The sequence below is a fragment of the Triturus cristatus genome, chromosome 1_2 (assembly GCF_964204655.1).
Source record: "Triturus cristatus chromosome 1_2, aTriCri1.1, whole genome shotgun sequence".
In the NCBI taxonomy this organism is placed as follows: Eukaryota; Metazoa; Chordata; class Amphibia; order Caudata; family Salamandridae; genus Triturus; species Triturus cristatus.
Window position 1 is genome coordinate 647,211,356 of NC_140580.1, and position 26,428 is coordinate 647,237,783.

A 26,428-nucleotide genomic window follows, 5' to 3' on the forward strand; every position below is an offset into this window, starting at 1 on the left:
CTTTTTATGCAGCACAGTTTCACTCCACAGACCAGATATAGAAAACGACAATTTTGCTGTTTTTGTGATTCACAAAAAAGGTCCACTCACTTCTACCCGCAGTGTGGTTGGTGGTGGTAGGGAAATGGCTGATAGCTGCATGCTACCTGACTTGCTGCATCCTCACACCATTACACCAGCTGTTCTCCCTCTTGCTGTAGCACAGAACTTTGTAAAAAAAAGCAATGGAATCGCACAGGGATCTATCTCATTTTCTTCTAGGATCTATTCTTCTAGGATATATATCATTTTCTTCTAGGATTTACCTCATTTTCTAGGATCTATCTCATTTTCTTCTAGAATCTATCTCATTTTCTAGGACCTATCTCATTTTCTTCTAGGATCTATCTCATTTTCTTCTAGGATCTATCTCATTTTCTAGGACCTATCTAAGGGGCATATTATCAAGAAACGGCGTTAAAATTATCGCCGTTTTAGCGTCAGAAAACTGCCGCTAAAACGGCGATAATGGGCTTGATAATATGCTCTATGGAATTCCAATTGAAGCCCATGTTAGATGTGAAGGACATCTAACATGGGTTTCAATTGGAATTCCATAGAGCATATTATCAAGCCCATTATCGCCGTTTTAGCGGCAGTTTTCTGCCGCTAAAGCGGCGATAATTTTATCGCCTGTCTTGATAATATGCCCCTAATTTTCTTCTGGTATCGATCTCATTTTCTTCTAGGATTTATCTAATTTTCTAGGATCTATCTAATTTTCTTCTAGAATCTATCTAATTTTCTTCTAGGATCTATCTCATTTTGGTTCTAGGATTTATCTCATTTTCTAGGATCTATTTAATTTTCTTATAGAATCTCATTTTCTTCTAGGATCTATCTCATTTTCTAGGACCTATCTCATTTTCTTCTAGGATCTATCTCATTTTCTTCTAGAATCGATCTCATTTTCTTCTAGAATCGATCTCATTTTCTTCTAGGATCTATCTCATTTTCTTCTGCTCACCTGTCTTGAGTTATACCGATTCATTAGGCTACAATACAAAATAGGGGATTTGAATTGCTGTCCACTCACAGAAGAATATCTTAAGCGTCATTTTCAACAAATTAAAAATTGTTCCAGAACTTCTGAAGGAAGTGCAAGCAAAAGCATGGATGTAAATCATTAAGATAATTACAAACAATATTGGAAAAAATAGACAGTTGTAACTAATTCGTGAAAATGTAAGTATAAATGAAGTATTGTAAATTTGTATGAATGTGCAATGGAAAAACAAAATCCAAGAGTAGTTTGTGTAGTCTAGAACTGTTCATTACACATGTTCCTCTTCTATACACCCTCCTTTGTTTCATCCAGTCTCAGCTGGACTACACAAAGTACAATGATATAAGTACAGCATAGAATGTTCGAGATGCTCCCCTGCTTCAATAAACTGCTCTCTGTTAAATGCTCCGCTCTGCCTTGGGGCTAGGACCAAGCCATATCAAACGCCTACACATATAAATCAAACTGAATCAGAATCAGAAACAGCTTTATTCGATTTTTAAGAGACAAAACCATAAAAGCAAACATGTATCACATTTCATTCAATAAAACAAACTTTAAAGGTTAAAAAATATCAACATATTAAAAATGATCTAATTCATGGAGATCCTGAATCTAATAACAGTTTTTAGGAACATAGAGACCGAAAAGATAAGAAATTCATCATCTAACATTTGTAATCTGACCAACGCCACTCTACATTGTCTCAACCCTAACTTTTTTAAAACGGGTCGAAGAATACTTTTTCTAGGTTCTGAATAAAATTTACAAAAAAGAATACAGTGGAGGGAAGATTGGACAGAAATCTGATCACAGGGACAAGGAATAAGTTCCTTGAGCCAACAATTCTTCTCAGGAAAGGTGACCATTCTAAAAAAGATGTCAGCCCTAAAACGAGATAACAGCATACGAGTATAGCAGCTGGGGACTAGTTTCAAATATGGTTGGATACCCGGGTTAATAATAAGTAGCTGATTGGCCATAACAGAGCTCTTACATTTCTCTGACATCCAGCGTTGCTCTGAAAGGAAATGCAGACAAATTTGCTTAAGCTTCTTTCTTGAAAAATTCGTCATGCTGCTGGAGAGTCAAAGAACTCTGGGTGGCCCAACTCCGTAAAGAAGTTCCTTACGTAATTAAACCAGGAAATTTTCAGTGCTCCATCTAGGCCTAAACAGTCCTTAATTATGTCCCTGTTCAGGTCTGTCTCAGTTCCAGACCAAACTTTATGCCACAGCAAGATGGGCTCCAGTTTAATGAGATCGACAATATAGGGCACGCCCAACTCTTGATGACAGGCATAAGTAGAAGTTGACCCCGGCACAGCCAATAAATACCGCAGAAAAGCATTCTGACAGATCTGAATTTGAATACTTGGGGTATTCACAATCCCCCAGATTCCTGCGCCATATAGTGCAATTGATACACACTTAGCCCTATAGATATCAAGCAAGACTGGTACCGGGCGGCCTCCAACCTTGTTTGAAAAATGTTTGACCGCCCCAATTGCTCGCGAGAATGCTAGCTTTCGGGATTCACCTGCCGCTGTCCAAGTTCCCTTTTTGTCAAAAGTAATACCTAAATACGAAAAAGTATTAACAGTCTCAATTTTCGTGTTAGATAAAAATGAATTACAGCTAAGATTCTTCTTTTTTGTGCAGCACATGTTAAATGTTTTGCTTATGTTAATCTTTAGGCCTCTGCTACCCATATATTCAGAAAAGCTGGTAATCGATCTCTGGAGACCGATTTGGGTCCGGGCCATGATTACAGCATCGTCTGCATATAAAAGAATGGGGATAAAGGAGTTACCAATTTTGGGATAATCCTGCTTATCTTCCAGGAGGTGAGACGCGACCGAGTTAATGTATAAATTAAATAAAAAAGGTGCTAAAATACAGCCTTGTCTCACACCCTTTTCTATGGGAAATTTGGAAGTGCAGTCCCCCTTCTCCCCATAGCGTACCCTTGCGCCTGCCTCCCGATATAATTCTCTAATGAATATTAGGAGGTTTGGGTCCACTCCCATATCCTGCATGGTTAGCCAAAGTTTATTGTGGTTGATACAGTCAAAGGCCGAACTTAAGTCCACGAATGTTAGAAATAAGTTCTCTTTTTTTGCCTCGACATATTTGGCTACTAGGAGTGCTAGATTCAGACCTTGCTCTATTGTTCCTAGGCCTTCCCTAAAACCGTATTGAAATTGGGAGAGGGTACCTGTATCGTTCACCCATATTTGTAATTTGTTAAGTATAACTCTCCCCGCGATCTTCATGAGTGAATCAAGTAAGGAGATCGGTCTATAGCATTTCGGTAAACTGCGATCTCCTTTCTTGAAAATGGGTACCACAATGGCTTCCTGCCAAGTCTTTGGGAAGCCCGTTTTAGTAAAACTATTGAGGACATTAGTTAACAGTGGGGTCCATAACTTACTGTTAGCCTTAAACACGTCTACGGGAATTCCATCCGGACCCGGGGCCTTTCCCGCTGGGCTCTTGTTGATAGCTATCAAAACTTCCTCCATAGTGAAATCAATATTTATTGGGTAGGGTACTACATCCTTATCGCCTGAGTTAAAACCCCCTTCTGTCTCAGCCTGAGAGTCCTTTGTATAAAGTTCCCGAAAGAAAGACAACCAACCCTCTTCCGAGATAGCTGTTACGATAGAGTCTGTTAAATCATTGGAGAAAAAAGGAGCATTCACCGCTTTCCAAAATGCGGTATTATTTTTAGAATTACAGGTTTCCCGAAGAGTACTCCAGGCTTCCTGTTTGATTTGTTTTTTCCTTTTTTTAACTGCCTGTTGGTAAGCAGATCTGGCTGATCTAACTTCAACCATTACCCTAGGCTCCCTTTTTAGTTGTTCCATTAAATGAGCGTGGGTCTTACTACACTCTCTATCAAACCATCTCTTGATTTTATTTGCCACAGAATTCAGTGGTCTCGTGAGTAGCTTTTTAATTTCCTCTGAGATACTTAGGAATGCATCATTGACTTTGAGAGGCTCAATCTGCTCTGTGAGACAGATATTAAATTCCTCTTCCTTGGAGCGAATTAAATTTCCTAGGAAGGCCACTGGTTCCACTTTGTCCCATTTTAGGGTATAACCGTTCTTCCTTGCAAGTTCTAATCTAAAGTCATAAAGGGTCTGAGTCATAGTAACAGTGTTGTTTTTACCCATCTTTGTAATAAGGGACATACTAAGCGGTAAGTGGTCACTCATTGCTACCTCGCATGTTTCAAACGCGAGGATATAATGAGAGTAACGTTTGGATATTAACATGAAGTCAATTATTGATTTGCAGCCCCGTCCAATGAATGTGGGGTTAAAAGAGACTGGTGGGGAGCATAGTTCATTCACAAAGCCCAGGTCCAGGGAGAAAAGTATATCATTAAGGTGTTTTCCCAGAGATGTATGTGAAAAATGTGTCACAGGAACACCGTCCATCTCTCCCAATCCACATAGATTTTGGTCTCTCAATGGGCATAGGAAGTAGTTAAAATCGCCCATCCAAATCACACAACTATCAGAAAGTTCTTTTTCGTCTATGTTTTTGAGGGTCTCAAGTAATTCTTTAAAGGTCGAGGCCCATACATCTTTCGGTATGTTGTTATAAAAATTTATCAGGTTAAAGTGTTGATTGCCCCCCAGCGTTATATGCAAAATCTGGTAGAAGATAGAATCAGAGAAAAAAGAAATCTTAGTTTCTTTTAAACAGTTTGAGACGTAAATACAAAGGCCTCCTTTATTTCTCCCTCTCAAGGTGTGTACAGCTGGCGTGTGGTAGGTACGATAACCATTCATATGAATGGGCTCGACCGTCCAACATTCCTGGAGACAAATAATCGAAAACCGTTTTACAAAGGAAACACAGTTTATGTCGCCTAGCCTGGAAGACAGCCCTGCAACATTCCAAGACAAAAATGTGATAGAATGGCCTATGTCCCCCTCTGAGGATGAAGTCACAATAGGAGTTGCACCAGGAGCCACAGTTTCAGAAAATCCGCTGCTCGTCAGTGTGAGATGGTCAATTATCTCATCATCCTCAGTATTAATGGGGATGGTTTCTAAGTTGTTCTCTAAGGAAGTTGACAATTGTACGGGCCGTAAGTCAGTCGGTGAAGTTGGCTTGTCACCGACTGCGACTTCCCCCACATATTCGACGACATTATAATTTAGGGGTAGTCAGTCGACCATATCCAGACAGCTGTACCTGTTTGACAGTGGAATGGTCTCCATCCAGCCTTGACTAAATATAGGCAACATGCCTCTTTCCCTGTTAATATGTATTTTTGCCCTCCCTACTTGTTCCCACATCTTGTTGTTTGATTGATAAGGGTAAAAGTAATCGAGAGGTAATGGAATGATGTTTGTATTGAGGACAGAAGATTGTGCATGCTGGATGTATTTTACAGCCTGGGTATCCTTAAAGTTAACAATTATACAATCTCCCGGTATATCTTTACTCCTTCTACCCACCCAGCTGACTCTCCGTACAAATAAGATTTTAGTGTGGATGTGAGGAGGGAGGGGTCGGTTGATATTGAGCCAATGCATAGTTTTGTTCCTCAATTCGAGATAAGACTCATTGGATTTTCCCTCCAGGCCAGGTACTCCCGCCAATATAATAACGTAGGGTAAGGATTCTGGGGGGAGATCTAAAATAGGTAATTTGGGAGCAACATCTTGGGCAGGAGCAGTTCCATTTTCTGCCACATTTTTATCTTGCATAATAACATTGTTGGTTTTTATATTAACTTCCAGAGGTTTCTGCAGGGGCTTTGCTCCTGTATGTGACTTTTGGAGACCCCTACTAGTTGTGGTATTTTCAATACAGGCTGTGTTTTCACATTTATCCCCTGATAATCCCAAGTGCCTATCCGTTAGCGGCAGAGACATAGGGGGAGGAATTTTCTCTTTTAGGTTACATGCAGGTTTGGCAAGAAGAGAATGTTCGTGAAGCTCCCTAAGTAAGTCTGTCCTCAGAAATTGATTGTGTTCTAGATTTGTAGAGGCAGTCTTTTCTAGTTTCTGTAGACGCTCCTCTATCTTGGAAAGTCTATCCAGGATCAGACGGGTTGAATTTTCAAACACTTCTATTATTTTGGAGTGAAACCCAACATCTAGTTGCCTAGTCAAGTCAAGTCTGAGGTGACTTCGTTCAGGGGATAATCAGCAGCGCCCAGAGTGATATTAGACGCATTTATTTTATTTTTATTTTTTGACACTCTTGGTTGTCTCCCCTTTTTTGCTTGCGGAGCAGCCTTGAGTTTTGGTTTTGCTCCTAAAATTAAAGGAGAGGAAGAAGAAAAAGAGGTAGCCTCAGTTATTGCATGTAATTGTGCACGAGTAGAGACACCTTCAGTTAAATTGTTGGCAGCATCAGCCGAGGTAGTTACAGATGTAGTAGACCTTCTAATATCTTCTAATATCTCTGCACTTATTACTTTCCATAGTTAGATCCGTGCTGAGGTCAATGCTTTCAGTCTCACTAGTCAAACATTCAGTTGATATAGGTTTAGTAGTGGTTACCCCAGGTGTAGCAGATAAAGCGATTTTCCCTAGGGATGAGCGTTTAGTTGTAAAGGGTTCCAACGATAAGCGACGCTCGGTAAGGTCTATCTCTCGTTCTAATATATTTGCAGCTCTAACAATAAAATTATCCAGCGTCCCTGCCATAGAAGTACCAGCTGCGGCACTTTTATTCCTAGACATTTCTCCCACCAATGTCAATATTATGAGCACAATCAAATACACTTAATAAGATATAGGGGGGGGTGGCCCAGCCCAGTGTCTCCAGTCTCGAACGGCCTCAAACAGCCCGCTCTTAGCCCGGTCTTCGCCCCGAGCTTAGTCCCGCGCGCGTCCCGCTGGCGCGCTGTAACAAAGTTACGAAATAAAGATAAAGGGGCGGAAAAGGAGGAGCCGGGAAGAGGATGCAGCTGCGCTCGCCGCAAAGCAGCCTGGTCCTCGCAGTCCCGTGTTCTGATGGTGATGGTCCGGTAAATCAAACTATAATTGTACAATGGTCATTATATAATATTGTGCACGGAACCACCAATTTAATGCTTGCATTTGTTATACTTTATATAATATTTAGTATGCACTATGATAAAGTTATTTGACTAATCTTTTGGCACAATAAAACGCATCACATGTAAAAAAACAGAATTGACAAACGTTTCAAGGTAACGGAGATACATTTACCTTCTTTTTTACCAACACATCTATAAATATTGTTTTAAAAAAGGTGGGAGCGTTGATGGAACAGGGAAGACGTGTGAGTGAGGTAGATGTGGTGCCAATCATGCACTGGGTGGGGCTGTAGAATGTCGAATGAGCCAGTCCTCGAATTCTTAAGGCCTGTGGCATAAGATTTTGAATTTACGTACACGGAATATCAATCATCGGGCACTACATACCGTGTGCCACATGCCAGCTGCAAAATGCTTCAAAAACGCAAAATGCACTGGGTCGAGCACCGGGTGCTCCCTCACTTTTTCTGTTGCCTACCTCTCACCTCCACTTTCTTTCTCCTCGCCCTTTCAAGCACTTTCGTTCTCTCTTTCACCCCATCTCCTCTCCCTTATTACTCTTTCGCTCTAACCTTTTTCTCTCACAGGTTCCCTCTCTCTCGCCCATTTCCTCTCGTCTTTTCTCTCTCTCTCTCTGTCTAGCTCTCACATGCTCTCGCTCTCTCTCTCTCTATCTCTCTAGCTCTGAGGTACGCTCTCTCTACCAGCCACAGTCTAGGTCTCAAATAGCACCTGATATTAATTACCCACTTACCAGTTTTTCTAGTTATATTTCTTACATCAGCCGTAAATCCAGTTGCCAAATTCTAAAAAGATCTGTAAAAATCATGAGGCATATCAGCAACGAGGCGATATATAATTATCACCGCTTTTGCGTTAGTTTTCGGGCGAAAAGCGGCGATAATTTTATCGCCTAATTAGCAAGGTCACGCTATCGCGTGAAACCTTGCATTAGCGCCCGGATTCTTAACGCCCAGCTTTGCATCTCTAATGAGATGCAAAGTGGGCGTTCCTGACCTGACATGACTGGAGAAATGTCGCTAAGCGACATTTCTCCTATCATCAAGCCCCACGCTATGAAGCATAGCGGCAAGAAAAGTAGCGATAACCCCTGTTATCGCTACTTTCCTTACGCCTGCTTCAGGACTGACTTAGCCATGATATCCTATGGAAGGTGGATATCACGGCTAAGTATGTGAGGCCCTATCATCAAGCTAACGCCAAACTCCGTGAGATTATCGTTGGATTTCCAGCGATAATCTCACGTTTGGCAATTAGCGCTAGGATTTTTGTCGCTTTTGAGATAAGCGTTGCTAATAGCACGCGATTTCAGCGATAAAAATCCACATTAGCTGGCGATATTTATCCTAGCGCTAAGCGCGCTTAGCGATAATTATCGCCGGTTGTTGCTGATATGCCCCCTAATATGTATTAATAAATCATGGGGCATATTATCAAGAAACGGCGTTAAAATTATCGCCGCTTTAGCGACAGAAAACTGCCGCTAAAGCGGCGATAATGGGCTTGATAATATGCCTTGGAGAATTCCCATAGAAGCCCATGCTCTGGTGTCAACATGGGCTTCTATTGGAATTCTCTGCGGCATATTATCAAGCACATTATCGCCGCTTTAGTGGCAGTTTTCTGCCGCTAAAGCGGCGATATTTTAACGCAGCGCTTGATAATGTGCCCCCTCATATTTACCTAAAATTGTTGCTGACACCTGAAGTAATATATACGATTGGCAGAAAAAGCATATATGAGTCGCCATTGGTTTGCATTGACTTGCTGGAGGATGTGAAACATGAGGAAATCAGTTCCAGAACTCAAAATGGTATATTTTAGTATTTGGATTATTCCAATTTGCAATGTGAATCGTGCTTCTGTGAGGCAGCCGGTGGCATGCGAATTCAGACGTGAAGGCAAAATTCGAATTTTGCTGGCCTAAATGACTGGAATTTATAATGCTGTAAGTTTAATGAAATTGGAAATGTATGAATTGTTTTAATTATGCCGCTGCATAAATTGTCCAATTCATGTTGGTAAAATTATTCCTTGCCATCTCAGTTTAGTCCAAGCCATATGCACATCAACCATGACCCTGCTCCACTATCAATAGTCTGCCAGGGGAGGTGTACTCTGAACCAAAACACAAGCAACCCAAGACCGGTTGGATATCTTCAATTGGGTGTAGATTATCTCCAGTGAGACAGTGGCCATACCCTTGCCATCTAGAGCATTAGATCAAACACACAAAAGGTGATGGGAGGAATGCTTGCAATTAGTCTAACCACAGGCAATTGCTCGGGTAGCATGTCAGCGCATTGTTCTTTTTCTCACCAAGCTACCTCGGTTTGGACTCAGCCATATGCAAACAGGGCCGGACTGGGAACCAAAACCGGCTCTGGCAAAGTGCTCGGCAGGCCCCCCCCCCCGAGGTGCCGCCGAGCACTTTGCCGGGGCCAGTTTTTGGCCGATTTTGTTACAGGGCCGATTTTGCAGCTATGCTGCGAAAACGGCCCTGTAACAAAAACGGCCCCCAGGGGCCCAAAACCAGCCCCCACCCGTGCGGCCCACCGGGGGATTGCCCGGTGCCCGCTACGGCCAGTCCGGCCCTGTATGCAAATAAGTCTTGACCCTGCTCCGATAGGAACAGTCCAGCCGGAACTGCCAGACCCGGGCCATTCCTAAACTGGAACGCAAGCAACCCAAGACCAGTTTTGCCCTGGTTGGCGCTCTTCAGTCAGGTTCAGTTTGGCTCCAGTGGCTCAGTGAGCACGGAACCCAGGACCCACGTCTAAGCATACCCATGCTGATGGGTTGGAATACTAGCCCAAGCGATTGCCAGTGGTCAGACAAATTGCAAGCATTCCTCCCATCACGTTTAGTGTTTGAGGAAAACTCCCTGGTACTTAATTTGCAGCGTGTTTTCCACAAAATAAGTGAAAACAATTAAGACTGTTACACTTATTTTGCAGAAACGAAAATCTGGAAACTGTCAATTTACTGCCTTCATCAACTCGTCTCACCCACTCTCTAGCTTATCCTAAAAATACCCTTCTAAAATTTCAACTGCACTTACAGTTGGTCGAATCTGTAAAGGAAGGTATCTCTGTGGCTCCGGTTAGTTAATGAATCTGAAAAGCCCAAAAATTAGAGTTACGGGATCATACACTTTTAGTGGAGCAAAAATTCAAAACGCTAATGAACAAAACAATTTTAAAGCTCTGTTTGTCAATATTAGAGGCTATTTGCTTTCTGTTCCAAGAAATTTCCAACAGATGGCAGGCTTTTCCCTTTGTGATTATTGTTGTGAATATAGAAGAACAAACATTCCCTTCTTGTGTGCTGGTTCTATCTCTGACATAATGTTCGCGAAATGTGTCCCATATTACCTTTGACTGCCACAATAGTAGGGTCCTCAGTATCTGACTGGCCTACAATGTAATCTGGCTGTGCCAGAGGGGCTTTCTTGACAGGTCAGTTTGTGGGCTGGGATTTTGCTGTTTGTGGGTTTGTTTATGAGCTGGTGAGCTCCTTTTTACTGTTGCTCTTCTCATTATTCCCACGAATAGTGTCTGTACCAAGCACAAAAGCATGAATTTTCCTATACTTTGCAAAACACATATACAGTGTATCACTGCAAAGTTCAAAACTGCCCAGATTTGGAAATGTGAGCCAAATTTTGTAGGTATCTGATTAAAAAGGTGTAGGAGACACTAAGGGCCTCATTTGCAAGAGGCCTGCTTCGCTGGAGCATCACTTTCTATGGTGCTCTGTGGCGCAGGCCTCTAAATCATATCTACAAGGCCGCGCAAAGCCACCCTGCGTGGCTTTTCATGGGCTCATAGATATGGTGTAAGGCAATGCAGCGCAATTAGCCTCACACTGAGTCAGGGAAGCATGCCATGGGCATTGAAGTGGGTGTTCCCACGCAACGCCCATGGATTTTGACACATTCCCAGATTTACATTATAGTGTAAATCTGGGAATGCGTCAAAAACCTCACATAGAATGATGACAAAAACAAGGAGAAACAACGCTATTTCTCCTTGTTTTTTTTCATCTTTCTATGTGTTCTGCATTCTACATCTTACAAGTATAACTTCCCACTGGGGCAAGATAGGGCAATGGAGTTTAGTATGCCTGAACACAGAATGTAAAAATGCATCTTTTAGGAAAGATGATTTTTATGTTGTGTGTTTGAAAATACCACTTTCTAAAGTGCTTATTTTCTTGCTTTGCAATCCTGTGTGCCTCTGCTAGTTTGTGGAATGACTGTGTGGAATTGGAGTTGCAGGGGCTGGAGATGTGCATTCACTGTAGATAGCCACTGGGGTGTCGAGGTGTGTCATGCCTATTCTGGATGAGTCAGGGCTGGGCTGAATAGACCTGGGCTGAATTTTGAGTAGTGGGAGGAGATTTTCTAGCACCTGAATAGGCCTGGTCTGCCTTACACAATGCTGACTCCACCTCCTGCAAGGATGCTGGGCCAGAGAGGATAGAACTGGTTTGGAATAAGCACAGAGACTCTTTGCCACAAGAGTACACATGGAAATGTGGTATAAATACTGGGGCCCAGACCCCAAATCTTTAGAACTCTTTTGGACTCAGAAACCTGCCAAGAAGAATAGCTGGAGAAGCTGTGAGGAGGAACTACCACTATGCTGTGCGATTTGCTGTGTTGGCCTGCGGAAGCTGCTTCTGTCTTGGGCAGAGAAAGGACTGGACTGAACTTTCTGCAACTTCTTTGTTTGAGTTTCTGCAAGGGCTTGAGGTAGAGTCTCAGGAACAGAAAAGACTTTACCTTCCTCTGGGTACCACTTCTGGGACCATGTGTGTCAGTTGCCATAAAGGGAAGCTGCAACCCACCATGGAGACCGTCGGTAGATCTGTGACCTGAAGGCACCGCAGACGGCACCGCCGCACTTCGCACTGCAACCCTGGTCTTACCAACGACGACGGCCGCTGCCACAACCTAGCCGCTGCTTTCTCTGCGACCTGTGTGCACCGCACTCAGCACCACCTTGCTTCACTCCGCGGCCCTTTTCTCACAGACAATGCCGTTGCCACCTGACATCGCCACCGTGGTGCGCACCATAGTCTGGGGGCCTCCTCATAAGCTACACGAAGCACTGCCCGATGCCACACTGCAGCTGTGGCCCACCGACACCAGCCCCATCGCCCACCGGTCTTCGACTGCCTCCATCGCTTGCACCATGACCATCAACACCGCGACAAGCACCACCCCACTTCACACTGCCCCACTTCGTACCACAGCCCTGATCTCACCAATGCCGCTGGATGACTGCCACCAAGCTGCTACCTGCACCGTGACCTGAGGGCAAGGCACGCCGCACCGCGCCACTTCACACCGCAGGCTCGACGACTGCCGCTGCTGGAACACACCGCTGCAGTCGGCCACAACAAAAGGTACTGTCTACAAGTCTTCTGACACTGATGCCAGCCCGCACCAATGCGGTTGGCCGAAACTGTTGGATTAGGTTGTTTTCAGCACCGCAGTAGCACCGGGCGGAGCTAACGACTTCAAGGAACTGCATTTCTAAGGCTATTCTTGCAAAGTGAATATTCTGATTATTGTATGGAGGATTTTTATCATTTTGGTCTTGTTTTACACAGATAAATATTGGTTATGTTTTTTAAAACTGCTTTGATATCTTTTTGTAGCATTTTCACGGTATTACTGTTTGTTATGTGCAAATGCTTCACACACTGCCTCTGAGATAAGCCTGACTGCTCGTGCCAAGCTACCAAGTGGTCGAGCAGGGGTTATTTCAGTAATGTATCCCCCTTATCCTGACTAGGAAGAAGGGTCCTTACTTGGACAGGGTAACAACCTGCCAACAAGAGACCCCCATTTCTAACAGAGGTGCTGATTCTCCATGATTGACTGGTCAGATTGGGCTGCAGTCCACTTGATTTCGGGGATGCCGGGGCTCCTAAACTATGAATTGACCTGGAAAAGGTCCCCCCCTGCAATTCCGATAAATAGCTAAAGGAATATAACCAGGATCAATTGTGGTGAACACAGGTACCAAGTAAGTCACAGGTTTGAAAAAGTAAGCCGAATAATACTAATACGACGCAGACAGCCCAGGGGCATCTTAAGGATTTTTGAAGTTACAGGCAACATATATTCTAGGGTCCCCTGTTTGTAACATCTTTGAATTTATTGCCCATTTCAGCAAATTAAAACCCTTATGAGGCCAAATGATACTGAATTATAACATGCATTTTCAGAAACAGGGGCAAACCCTAAAGCCAAAGCTGCCTGGGTATGCCAACCAAATGCTAGTAAAAGAAAGTTTGAAGAAGCACTGATCGAGCGATTTCTTATTGCACATAGATCTAGTTTGGCTTGCAACAATAACATTTTACGTGGATTTCAGTGTGTAATTATCCGTGCCTTTCATTGTAAAAAACACATGGTTGGGTAACTTGGTGGATGCTTAGTGGACTAGTGCAGAATATTAAAATAAGTCATTTGCACAAAGCACTTCAAATTGTAGCTTTTGTTTTTGGATATTCGTAACCACAAATAGACACTCCTTTACTACTGGTGTTGTTAATGCCACAGTGTAAATCAAAGCGCTGCTCTGAAGATTTTCACCATTTCAACCAGGGAAATCTGATAATTTTTTGCTTACTTGTCTTCCTGTGTCTTGTCCTCTTTCTCCTCTATGTGTGCACTACTCTGTTTAGACCGTAGAGAGTTTCCTCTGACTCTACTGAGTAGAATAAATGTGAGAGGGTGAAAGGCAGGAGAAGGACTGAGGGGCAATGAGAAACATTTTGTGAAAGGTGAAGTGGAGAGAGAAGGGAATTCGACATGAGATGAGAAAGGAGAGACCTAAGGTAAAGAGAGAAACGTGAAATAGATCAAAGTAGATAGAGAACGACATACTTAGAGAAAGAGAGGTTGAGAGATAGGTAAGTTTTACAAAAGAGGTAGATAGAACGGGACAGAGATAGGGAAGAGAAATGTAGAGAGAGGTAGGCAAGTGGCTATGCCTAGGTGTTGTTGTTATTTTATTCCCTATTGTGCGCGAGAGAGGTTAAGGAACAGCAGGGAGTTTTAAGTTGTCCCACTTCCAGATAGAAAGTAAAATATTTCAAAATTGTTAGTGGAACATATGCAGGACTCAATTATTTAATGAATTATGGAAGATCAACAGGATTTATTGGGGACAGAATAGAACAAAAATATATCTGAATGAATGACGTGTATAGACTCTGTGACAACTAAGTCCTTCCTTTAGTGGCTTTTAATGTCTATGAAGAAAAGGCATTCGATAGAGTGTGATCATATTACTAATGTCCATAATATTGCATTATGGAATATCAAAGGGAGTCTTGGTTCACTAAAAGGCTGTGAATCAAGATCCTAAAGTGCAATTAAGAATTAATAGTGTTTGAAACTGCCACGTTTATATCAAAAGAGTAACACAATTGGGGCACCCTGTTTCTCCTTTTATTTTTGACCTCTATCTAGAAGCTCTAGCTATGGAGTTGCACAATCATGATGCAAGTGATGACTTTCAATTTTGCACCAGTTCACATAATATCAAGCTGTATGCAGATGATTTCCTTTTACTATGTCAAAATTAGAATGGACATACCTCCTATGATTATTTTACAGACCTACTGGAACATTTCCGGATACTGACTCAACATTAAAAAACTAAGATGGTGAACCTGAAATTCAGATGTCAGTGGGGAGGTGGGCTAGATAAAAATTCACATGTTTAGGAGTTACTGAACAAAAAAAAGGGAAGATATGTACATCTTGAACTATGAGTTACAGTTGCCTGGGATTAAACAACCTTTAGGTCTTTATCATACTATTTCACTGATGCATATGGCAAATTATGTTAAGATGATGATCCTTCCAAAGTTGCTATTTTGTTCCTACATTTCTCTATTGATGTACCCAATAGTTTTTTTTGTAAGACTTAAAGCACGTATCAATTGTTTCATTTGGAATACTTAAGGGCCCAATAGCATATCAGGCAGATCACCATTGTCCGACCGGCAGTGGCGATCCGCCCGCCAACACACCCCACCGGACGGCCTTTTACCCCCCCGCCACATTAGCATGGCGGGGGTACCGCGGCGGACAGAAAGACCATCCGCCACTTTCCGCCGGTAGGCAATTGATTGCCTACCGGGCGGAAAATGCCCATAATATGGTGGCGGTGCCTTGCAGGCACCGCCATCCATATTAGCATGTGGCATTTTCAATGGCTTTCTCCGCCATGGAAAGGCATGTGGTTTTCGCTTCGGGGGCCTGTTGCCTGCCCTCAGGGGGATGGGGGGCTGCAACATTGGCATGGACAAGGTGGCAGGCACCGAGCTGTGCCTGTCACATTGTGCATGACAATGCACAACATGCATATATTGCATACAGCACCGCCCGCCGCAATGCAATATATGCGGGATGCCACCGTGGCGGTGGCATCCTAATTGCCATTGCAGGACTGCCGCACCTCTTGTGGGCGGTTCCGTTTGCCGTTGCAGTGGCGGGCGGACTTCGTAATGGACCCCTAAGACTTCTAAGAATTGTCCAGAATAAGTCAACTAAACATTTGGAAAGTGAAGACTTAGCTCAGCATGATTTTAGGAAATACTACTGGGTGGCAATGTTATATAATATACAGTACTTTCTGGATCCCAGTAAAACTATCAGGCTGTACTTTTAATGATTTTCAGCCTCGATTTATCCTTTTAATTTAGTATAATAACCCCAGGTTTTTCAAAACAAATTGAATTCAAAATTGTACAAGTTCTAATGCACATCTGGTAGGATAGTCTGAGTAGCAGAATACTAAGAACAAATTAGCGTATGGCCAAATATCATTGACTAAATATTGAGAACCAAAATATTGTGAAGATAAAAGCTCATAGATAAATATATATTTACTATTTTTATTTCCATATCTTCGTAGCTTGAAGATATATCTCTCTTCGAGGTACAGATGTGAAGGCAAGTATAGTAAACTTATACTTAGTTATATATACTTACCTTCAACATACTAGTATTCGATAGTCTGGTGGAATTCCAGTGAGATGTACAAAAGTAATTAATAATACAAAAATATACGATGTATACCACTATCTGGCGGTAACCAGAGTTTCCCTAAATTTGGTGCTCCTGTCTATTCTTCATTGCACGGTACTCTGCCTTGCATCGAGGACGTAGTGGATAATATGGGTAAACTTAAAGATTGTGTACTGTTGAAAAACCTAACAGATAATAAGCTGACATTTTTCAATATTTGCAAATTAAATATACATGTATGCATTTTGAAAATTCAGATACTGTGCTGCTTAACTCTTAACCAATGATTGAGGCATTTTTCAAGGCAGCATGCACTAATAAAAAAATCTTCCAATTTTATTCTAAGTTAGAAGATAGCATAGGTTAATGGAACGCACAGCTGACAACTCTAAGAGACGGTCAACATCAATGGCGCAATAGTATTGTTCTAAATACAACCACATTTTTTAAGTTCGGATTCCACCCTCAAGATTTGATAGTCATACATCCCACGTCATACACCTCATACATCAAACATGCTATACACCTCATAAATCAAGCCAAATTATAGATATCCAGATGGTTTAGAAATAAATCTGGAACATATTTATTTTTTCTGTACTTGCTCTGGATAGAAGTGTTTTCGTTCAGTGAATCCATCACCTGAGGAAAAAAATCCAAAGTCTGCATGTGAGGTAGTGTTTGCCACATACAATTTTCCGGAAGATGCCATTAAGAGTGCACAGAAAATAGTGCGATTTGCCATGTGGATAATTATGTTAATGATAGTTAAACTCAGGAAGAAAATGGACTCCCCTAGTTATGAAATCTGTCGGTAAAATGAGCCCAAAAAATACAACTGAGGGAGTTTATTATTAATTCTCTACAATCAAAATTGACTGCATAGTATGGATGTTAGAAGATACTGTGTATAAGGAAGTAATCAACTCACTGGATACTAACCAATACTAAAATATTGACAAAGTCATATACAATATGAATAATCCGATCCGCTCTCGAGTTTTTAGACTCTGCAACATGACTTTATTTGCAGACAGAAATTCCCATGCAAGGTTTTATGAAAATTGTCTTTTTTTTGCTGGGTGACACAAACAGTATCACGAAGGCATCACTGTCAGAGTAATGCTGATTCAACCACATAACACTTTTTTTAGTAGGTCATGATACTTGTATCACTGAATCAGCGGTCTCTTGAGGTTAAGGCAAGCTGGAAGCTCGATTTGTATTCTGAAGTCCACGGATTACGCTGCAACCCAGAGGCAGTGGCCTCGCACATGCAGGCATCGTATCTCTGACTGGCGATCCCTGTAATAAGGCTACAGGACATTATCATGTGAAAAAACCCTGCTGGCTGAAAACATTTCCAGAACAAACCAGAAAAGGCAGTGCTTAATTGTTGCAGGTGATTAGCACCGGCACTCATTTTTGTGGACCAGGACTTATCTTTTGTCATTAGATTTTGACCAACAGAAAGAGGGAGAAATTGGAGAAAAGAGAAAGGTAGAAGAACTGTAACAAAGAATAGAAAGCAGTGGCGAACGAAGCCCTGTCAAAGCGGGATGAGGAGGCTGGAAGTGTAGAGTGGTGGAAGAAAGAGTCATGAGGTGGAATCAAGACTAGGCATCTACAGGGACGGATTTAGGGCGGTGCAACCTGTACAGCCACACCCGGTGCTGACCTCAAAGGGGGGGTTCCTTTGTTTAGGAATAACTTATGGGTTTAAATGCACCCCTAGCGGCATCCCTTGTGTGTCAGACAGTTTTCAGGCAACAGTATGAATCTCAAGATAACTCTGGTGATGAATGTTCCTCTTGGAGAGAGATTGAGTTTTGTCTGGTGGCAGTTCTGACTCATTATCTCAACATAAAGTAGTGAAGAGGGTTAATGTGCCTGCAGCAAAGAACGTGTACAGCAGATCACAGAACTGTATTTTATGTAGATAGCTCAGTGGATTACTGCCTTTGTCGTATAGAATCTTCTTTTTACTTTCAGTTCATAAATTACAATCCTAATATAGCACAGTGAGCTATGAACTCTCATCAAAGCACTGCATGCAAACAGTAAGGCTTAGGGTTGCAACTTTATGATTTTACCCAGTATTTTATTAATCTAATGTTGCTAAAAAAGGGTTAGTTTGAGTAGAAATACACTCGTATTAATAAAGCCAACCCCAACCATTGTGGAATCTTTTAAATCCTGAGTTTGTGCTTCTCCGGACCAAACACTCCTAAAAATATATTCCCTACTGGTATGGATGACATGTAATCCCTATACCTTGTAATCCTCATTATTTATCTAACATTTTGTTTACGCTGATAAACACATGTATGATTCATTGTCTCTGTATAATATGTGTTTAATGTAAAGTGCACTGGCAACCTACGCTGGTATGAGTAGCGCTTTAAAACAAATTAAAGGCATGTGAGAGAGGGGCTCAGAAGATATGAGGAACACTGTGGAAGGGTGCTAGTGAGGGTTTTGTGGACAGAGATGTAAATGGGGGGTGCCAAAAAAGATTGTTGCACTGGGTGCCACCAGTGCCAAAGATTTTTAGAAAAAAAGGGGGGAAACCCATAATAACCCTTTGGTATCTGGGTACTTAAACAAGTAGAAAGGAAAAACTAACACCTAGGGATTAATAATATATCTACGTTACGGTGACGAGAAAAATCAATTATCTCCTCCCTTGAGTTATTCTATCCTCAAATGTAAACTATGTTATCATTATTCTTAATAGTCATACAAAGAAAATCCGACCCAACAATGAATATATCTTTCCTTAGATCTGCATCTAAGTATGTTTATTGTTTTGTATTTCACCAAACATATATAGAAAGATTAATCTTTTAGACATATATACAAAAACATTTATAATATTTACATTCTTTTCTTACAAAAAAATCAATACACATATACATCTATGTGACCCTATATTTAAATCAGGATGCTTAAAGGATTAATCTACTCCAGCATTCCTTTCTAGTGAAGATCAAACCTAATCGAGAACTTTAGAGATCTTTTTTCATTCTGATCTCTACTTTCATAAAAGTACTCCGCTAGACATGAATCCAAACAAAATTTAGTAATTTAACTGAACGTCTTCCAAGTCGTTGTCGACGCGTTTCAGCCAAAAAACTCTTAAGGCCTCATCAGGACTAGGGTACAAGTATATATGATTTCTTCAGATTTCACTCATAGAATCCGTGCTGTCGAGGTGTCTATAAAAAATATTCGTAAAGTACTTCTCCAAGCCTCCATTCAATGTTGATTTGTAACTTTTGAAAAAAACCTCAATTGTTCGCCCGTGATAGCCTTTATTCATTACACGAGAACCATGAGGGACAATGGAAGACCGCAAATGTCGCCTCTTAATATGCCAATTCTCCTCGTCAAACTCCCTCGCGTTTCCAGCATCCTGGATTCATTGTCTCTGTATAATATGTGTTTAATGTAAAGTGCACTGGCAACCTACGCTGGTATGAGTAGCGCTTTAAAACAAATTAAAGGCATGTGAGAGAGGGGCTCAGAAGATATGAGGAACACTGTGGAAGGGTGCTAGTGAGGGTTTTGTGGACAGAGATGTAAATGGGGGGTGCCAAAAAAGATTGTTGCACTGGGTGCCACCAGTGCCAAAGATAGCCCTGGTGATGCAAGTGCTGCGCTGAAGGTGGCACACGACCCAGGCGTTGTTGGTTCCTCCTGGGACGCGTTAAGTTGGTTAAATCGAGGGCTTCACCGCATGTGCCCGGTAAATGGCGCTTCGAGATAAAACAAACAATATATTGCTCTCTGTTCTTCTTTTCTGCTTTGACCAGGGCCGGACTGGAAACTTAAAACAGCCCTGGCAATAATTAACATTTCAGCCCGCATGGGCAGATGTGCTAATGTGCGCTAGAACAAGAGCAACTCTTTCAAGTTGCGGTCGCAATCGGTAATGAGCACGATCATTCCTAGAGGCTGAAATACCGGCCTCCAAGTTTCAATACCGGCCTCCTGGGGAATTGCCCGCTTGCCCGAGTGGCCAGTCCGGCCTTGGCTGTGACACATGCCCACAGTCGAGAACACAGGAAATGTCATGCCTGCAGAACGAAGGCATCATCGAGTGAACTTCTATGTTGAACTGCAGATACCGATACCATGTATCCAGACTTAGCTAAGCTGCAACATTCACACAGTGCATAGTCACCCAAAATACGTAACTCAAGAATCACTTATATACCATTTTACTAATTACACACATTTATGGGGGGAAGCTACTGTGGCCCTTTGCAAATTTTAATAGAACAGGCCCATAGGCTTCATCCACACCAGGGGAACAGATGTGGTGCCATATGCCATGAACCTGCAGTTTGAACTACCGCTATCCATCAGTCTTCCCAAAGACTGATCTGAGGGGGCTGTGGCCACCCTCTCTTTTGGGTAGAGGTACACCTGTAGTGTGTCACCCTGGTATGAAGAGCCTTGTGCTCCACTGGGGGACAGCAAAAATACGCACAGCTAATTGAAATTTCAGATTGTCGAGCAATTAGTAGTCCATATAAAGTCATCTAAGGGCAGAGGGCTGCAACTTTCTTGGTATGTTTGGACTTGGAGCACTAATGACATTTTAGGACATATCTACACTCCTCTGATAATAAATACCACAGATGTAAGATAAACAGATAGAGCTGGATGCCAGGTTGCTGGATGTAGGGGGCAGTCATCTGCTTCTGACTAGGTAAATGGGGAAGTAGAGTACCTTCTGAGTTTCAAGACTGGAGCAGCAATATGGTTTGGTGTCTGCAAGTCAAAGAGGAAATCTACAAGAGCAGAGGATGCCCATATAAAAGATAGAAAATATTAGATAGCTGGCACAAGTTCCATAGTCTTACATGAAATGAGGGCAACGTATGGTACCCATTAGCATAAACAGAGGGTGAAGGATGCTAATTACTACATGGTGGTATACCTACACAAGGTCTTCAAAAATGTGCAACTGTGATCTTGTCAACTACAAAAACATGGTCTGAGTCTAGGACTGCAAGTTAGTACTACATTTTTCTTGTTGTGCTGTCACTCAGGTGAATGATATGATAATGTTTATTGTTCCTGTGTACTGCTGCAATTTAAAACAATAAACATTGTTTAAAAACACATAGGTGAATGACCTTCCAGCACACGTCACTGTAAAGTCAACCTATGGTTGTTAGAAGCCTACTTTATAGGGTACTCTGCACAAACCTGTTCATTATGGGCCGATCTATGACGACAGGATGGCAAAATTCTAGTCCAGTGAAGTAAAGCACGTTTTTAGCACATTGTACTAAGATTTGCGGCGGCATGCAAGATGTCTGCTGGTGCGGGACTGTCGTGGAGTCAGTGGTTAAAGAACACAAACTAGCCACCAACCTCGGAAGGAAGCCTTCGGGAGCGATGGAGCGTGGGTAATCCCCCCTCGACCCTGAAGCGCTGACCCTCACAGAGCGATAACGACACTGCTGCGCGGGAAAGCCCCCCGGGGAAAAGGGAAGTGGATAAAATAAGAAAATGCTGCTGGGCGGTGAGGTATCTTCTGGTCCTGCGTCTATGAGGGAATCTGTGACTCAGCAGAGGAACCTCCCCGGAAATAACTATAGAGGAAAGATAAGCGACAGAATGGTCAATACGCGCTGACCACCCCCTGTCTACTAAAGTGCGTTGTTCCCACAGCAAACGCGACTTACTAGAGATTTTAGCAGCAACAGCACATAACAGGGTCATCAATAGTTATTCCAAAGATTGCGCAAGGGTTGAGCGCGAACTTGCATCTCAAGGCTGGTCTGTATAGTCAATCTCCCCCCAACTGTTACGTCACAGTTTTGGGGTTTGTAGAATAGCGTTTGAGTGCACCAAACTGTTCAAAAGCCCTAGGACAGCTGTCTTCTGGGCATAGGCGAGGGTTTTAGCAGGGCAGCGAGGGTCTAGCAGGGTAGCTCGAGGAAAGTGCAGCACATTAAGTTCTACCGCATGACCAAGTAAACCGAGGGAAGCAAACAAGAGACTTGGTATAGAGTTACTCCCAGAACAGCATGGCTTCAGACGGGAGTTTCTTCGAGAACTTCTTGGCGGATTGTGGGCTCCCGGGTATCAGAAACGCGCCGCCTCACCGGCTTGTCGAGTCGCTGAAAAACACCCGGCGCTGAGCTTCGTCGTAAGAAAGGATCCAGCGGGGAATACCATCCGCTACGAGAATGTTTGATGTGCATTGGCAAGCACTGAACCCTGGGAGAGGGAAGTGCTTTATCGTATTCCAGCCGTGCTGCCGGGAACTTCTTCCGGTTCGTCGTCTGCGGGCATGCTGGGAGTTGTAGTTCCCGATGCTCGTGCATTCTACTTTCTCCCCTTACGCGCCCTGCATATCGAAGCGCGCGCTGTACTCTAGAAGCGCTGGGGATTTAATGCATGGTGCGCACCTCGCCCTGGCCTTTCGCTGCTGCAATCGCGACAGGGACTTGAAATCCCAGCAGAAACTATTCAGCTTTGTCCGTCAGTTGTAACACGAGAGCCTGCCTTGGAAAGAAAACACTTCACGACAAACTAGAAAACACATCTGCAGGGGAGAGTAGATGGGCACAGTAGGTGCTTTTGGATCTGAAGTTAGTCAGTGAGCGATGGAATCATTTGAGCTGAGAATAGCAAGGCAAATAAATCGTATACTGAGCTAAGGCTAGCAGGGCAGGGAGGAACAATCGTGGGTACCATCAGAGAGAGAAGATCTATCTTGACTGGACACCCACAGAGAAAAGATTTATGATGCTCCGTGACGGGAGAGTGGCAGCATGACCGTGTGCAGCTGCTGCTAGTGACCATCGCTCCTCCCCCAACCTTCAGGCCGATCACGCAGACGGAAGGACGCTGCGGCAGCAGAAGCAGTGGTGACGGCAGGGCTCCTCGCGGTCTTCCACGGACAGCCCCTCTGAGGCGCGCTGCTGCTAGGGAGCCGGATCTTGTTCTCTTTTCTTCACCCTCATTGATCTGTGGAGTCGACAGGGGTGACGGCGGCTGAGAATTAGAGCGGGACTAAAGTGGGACTATCGGCAGCAGCAGGCTTGCACGCAGGTGAGCGCAGCAATCCCATGCGCTGGAGAGGGAGTGTCACTAAAAAGCTGCTTGTTAGCAACGAGGTGCAACAGTTCTAGGGAACTTCTGGACTATGTGGGGTTTGTAGTATAGCCCCTTTTGCTAGCATTTTTTGCTCTTATTTCTCTGGGCTTTTTTTTCCTTACTTGTTCTGACTTAGTAAAAAGTTTTTTTTTTTTAAAGGGGCGAAGAATTTCTGCTTTTCTCTGCTGGAAGAGACTGTTAAAGTGAAAAAATGGGAAAACATTTGGACCAGCCTAATTTAATGGCAAAAATTGATTCAGCAGCATGTTTTAAAGCAAAAACACGACTTGCTCAATCAAAAGCAATGTCAACCGTAGCAAGAGCAGAATACAATGCGAAAACACAACCTAGAATATACTCTAGCTTCAATAGCTCGGAAGAAGAGCTGCCAGAACCCCACTGCCACTTGGGTGTGTAAGACTTTGCTGCAGCGAAGGGGACACAAGGAGCTCTAGAGGACAGAACGAAACTAGAGGGTGAACAGGCTTCAGCTCCAACTGCCGGGGAGGTCAGTAACTATAAAGACTACCTGCTATTTTCAAAGGGTAATGTATCTTTGGCTACTCAGTTTATACCGGCAAAACTACAAAGTCCTCCTGAGGGAGCTAATGAAGATACATTAATCACCTGCTTTCAGGATCTGTAGCCCCCCTCATGACAAGTAGCTGCCGCGGAGGATAAAAACTTCAGAGGTCTATAATACTTTGATGAGTGCCCAGCCTCAGGGACAGGCATCACTGTCAGCGTCACAGGCTCAGTCTCAAGCACCCTCACAGGAATCAATGTTCCCGTAGCAGTCGTCTCAACATCTGCCTCAGCCCCAGTCATTAAGTCAACTAGGATTGGAAGCTTTTAGACAGCAAACGGTGAATCAAAAAGAAAGTGGAGAGTTCTGACACACCCCGCAGACACAAACTCAAGAGAAAAGCACTATCATTCAGTGTGACATAAAGACCATGTTGAATCTGATTCTAGACAAGCTAAGAGATTTGAAGTCATCACAAGCGAGCGAAATAGCCTCTTTACATCAGCGTCTTAGAAAAATCGAGGAGGCAGTAGCTAGCTTTCCGGATAGGATACATGAAGTGGAATCAAGGATTGCGAATTTGGAAGATCAATTGAATTCTGTACATCAGAAACTGAATGATGCAACAAAAGAAAAAATTCATTGGAAAGTAGACTCGAGGAACTCGAAAATCATTCACAGCGAGCACATTCTGCGTATAGTTGGGGTTCCTGAGGGGAGTGAGGGATCTCAAACACTTCATTGGGTCGAGACTTTTATCAAGAAAAACGTCTTACCAGAATTTACTGGGGACCTCACTATAACAAGAGCACATCGGGTCCCTCCTCACCCACTCCCGAACTCAAAATTTGCACGTACAATCCTGATTACCTATGCCGACTACCGCATTAAAGAAAGGATTTTAACCAAGGCAATTCAGCAGAGGCAATTTGCAATTAATGAGGATTTTAGCTGTCGGATTTTTGCTGACATGTCATCAGCTGCCACATGCCAGCAAAATGAGTTCGTTAAAATGTTACATCTTTTCTAGGCCCAAGGTGCGCAGGCGTCAATAGCTCAGCAGTTGAAGTTACGAGTGCTTGTGAGAGGGAAGTTCCATATGTTTACTAACTTGGAGGAAGCGCAGGATCTGTTAAGAGAAATTTCCTCTGGAAAATAGAACAGAATTAGAGATTGTTATGAAGGTTCATTGGGGTTGGGGGGAGCGAGGGGGTCACCCAGGGTGCAGTTACAGGGCACCCCATAAGAGTTAGCTGGGGAGGGTTGAGGTGTGGCACGCGGGTTCTTATACATCTCTTGAGGAGGGCAGGTATTGGGATCAGGGAGGGAGGCAGTCGGTGGGCGCAGGGGTAAATAACAAGCGGATACACAGCGGAAAAACAGTACATTGTGCTGAATGGATTAATGCAATATTTGATGTAATACTTAAGGATGAATTTTGGAAATGAAATTTAAATGTCGGATAATTTTGGTCAATGTAAACAGTGTGTTAACCAAACAGAAGTATGGAGGGATAATAAGGTGGCTTGCTTCATTTACACCACAAGTCCTTTTCCTTCAGGAAACTCACTTGAAAACAAACACTCCAAAGCTTTCTATACCAAAAACCTTTTCTAAGACTTTCTTTGCATCAGCTGGGATGGCAGTAAGGGGGGTTACCATATATTTTAGTCTGGGGTTGGATTTGGGAATTTTTCAAAGTACAGAGGGATCCGCACGGTAGATGGCTGTTAATCACAACAAGTCTAAATGGAAATATTTTAAATTTAATTAATTATTATGGTCCAATCGTTGATGACCCGGTAGCTATGGTGAAGATAAATGAGATACTTAGAGTGGCTAGAGGGCAAATTTTCTTTGGCTGGGATTTTAATTACATTCAGGACTTGACTAAGGATACTTCAAATAAAAATAAAAAACAGCTGAAGCGGAAGACTAAAAAAGTAATTGATGTTATTGCACAAGACTATCAGTTGATAGATCCGTGGCATAGAGCCCATCCCGAGACACGAGAATATATCTGTTATTCCCGACAATTTCAGTCAGCTTCCCGCATTGACTTCTTTATGATATCTCGCTCCTTCAAATATTCCGGCGCAGAAATAGGGGCTAATTCTTTCTCAGACCACTCGTTGGTCAAAATCGAAATAGAAATAGATGAGGTCAAGAGGACGAGGTCCAGGGGGGCGTGGCCGAGCCGAGCTGCAAGATGGCCGCCATGTAACGGGGCTCTGCCGGCCGAACAATCAATCCGTTAGCCCATCCGTTCTCTGCCTGACTTTCCGTGCAGGGAAGCTACGGCGGGAGGTGCCCTGACGCCGAGGATCCCGGCGGTGCTTCTGCGACAGAAATCGGCTGCGGAAATCCGGGGCTACGAGCCCTCGTGACTCCGGCTGCTGGGGCGTTCCGCGCTGGGCGGCGCCGTCTGCTGCGCGAGGCCCTGGTCGGAGGCCGCTGCCCGTTTGGCGAGTTGGGACCGGCGGGGACGCCTGCGGAGTGCTTGATACCCGACGACTGCAACCATAGATGTAGCTGCGGGCCCCTGCTGGACTGAGTGCGGCCTTCGCGGCGGCTCCGGGGCACACAGTGTGCTGGCCTGACGATCTGGCTGCCTGGGCCT